This window comes from Lithobates pipiens, unplaced genomic scaffold, assembly GCF_037356315.1.
Source record: "Lithobates pipiens isolate NorthernLeopardFrog02 unplaced genomic scaffold, aLitPip1_a1.2 Scaffold_13, whole genome shotgun sequence".
Taxonomy (NCBI): domain Eukaryota; kingdom Metazoa; phylum Chordata; class Amphibia; order Anura; family Ranidae; genus Lithobates; species Lithobates pipiens.
Window position 1 is genome coordinate 303,575,210 of NW_027507718.1, and position 1,377 is coordinate 303,576,586.

Here is a 1,377-nt window from a genome sequence, read left to right on the forward strand (position 1 = left end):
TAGGGTGCCCTCTATGAATTTCCCAGAATATTTATTACAATAATATCAATGCTTGGGGTGGAGTTTATTTATAATGAAAGTGACATATTCCAACAGATGCAGGCTACAGGGTGTGACAACAGTCTATCAACATAAATTCATGTGGCCCAGATTAGAGGGTAGAAAGGAAGAAATGCTCCCATGTCAATAAAGTTGATGTAGTTAAGTGGATGGCTTCCTAAAATAACAACACAGATGACTGTAGATTGGCTGCTATAGAGTTGCCACTGAGAAAATGGAAAATTGTATACTCACCTTTCCGTTATTTTCCTATCCTGGTGCATTTTCATGGCGGCATACAATGGGTTGTGACTTCGCCCCCACAACCTGATAGGACTGGTTAACTATAAATCAAAGACAGACCCAGTTTACAGCACTCTCGATAACTCTCACCATTTGGGTGGGCATTTGTATGCTGCCATGAAGATGCACCAGGAAAGGAAAATTACGGAAAGGTGATTATACAATTTTCAGTTTTCCTGGTGCATCATGGCAGCATACAACGGGAACTAACTCATTATACAGGAGGGGCAAGAAAATTTTTGTAATCAGTAGCGTAAGTATGCACCATGAATTTTCAAAATTTTACTGCCGTGAGCCGAGTTCACCCATTAACCGCTTCAGCCCCAGAAGATTTGACCCCCTTCCTGACCAGAGCAGTTTTTGCGATTCGTCATTGCCTCCTTTTAACTGACAATTGCACGGTCGTGCGACGTTGCACCCAAAGAACTGGTGTCCTTTTTTTCCCCACAAATCTTGTGAAGAGTAGGCTCTTTTTTTTTTCTTTTTTTTTTTATAAATGTGGAACGCTTCACAGATTTTCATGCCATCCTTGTGAAGGAGCCATGCTAATCTTCTCTGTATCGTTCCAATTTTAGTATATGTGCTGCCGAAGCAAGCACTGAGTAGGTTCTTTTAATTGTCTTAACAATCTAAGAGGTGACTGAATGTGTTGATGTTGACTGATCTTCCCTTAAGCCACGCTGGAAACAAGTACATATTTCAGCTTTCCTGAATAAAAAGGTAGCTGCCAAGCAGGTCACCAGGGTTTGCTCAACATCCAGGGGCTATGATTCTCTCATTCAACCAAGAAAGAGTGTAAATTGACTTCCTGGTTAAATTGGAAAGAGAAAGACACCCCATGGATAAAAGCAGTCTGGAGCTTTAAGACTATTCTGTCCAGGTAGAACAATAACTGAAGCTACTTGAGTACAAAGCCTGTACTTCTAACACACTTTTTCAAAGAGGTTGTAGCAGGAATACTGTCTTCGGGGTTAGATTGCAGAGTGTAGCCAATTCTGTAGGATAGAAATGAGGCCTTGATAGAAATGAGTTCCA

General features: G+C 41.0%; 1 non-coding gene across 1 annotated transcript; it reads right to left on the minus strand.

Moving 5' to 3' along the window:
• Positions 1–834: 834 nt before the first annotated feature.
• On the minus strand, positions 835–941 carry LOC143980010 (U6 spliceosomal RNA). Its single transcript, XR_013274163.1, has one exon. It is a non-coding gene; the product is annotated as a U6 spliceosomal RNA (small nuclear RNA).
• Positions 942–1,377: the final 436 nt, after the last annotated feature.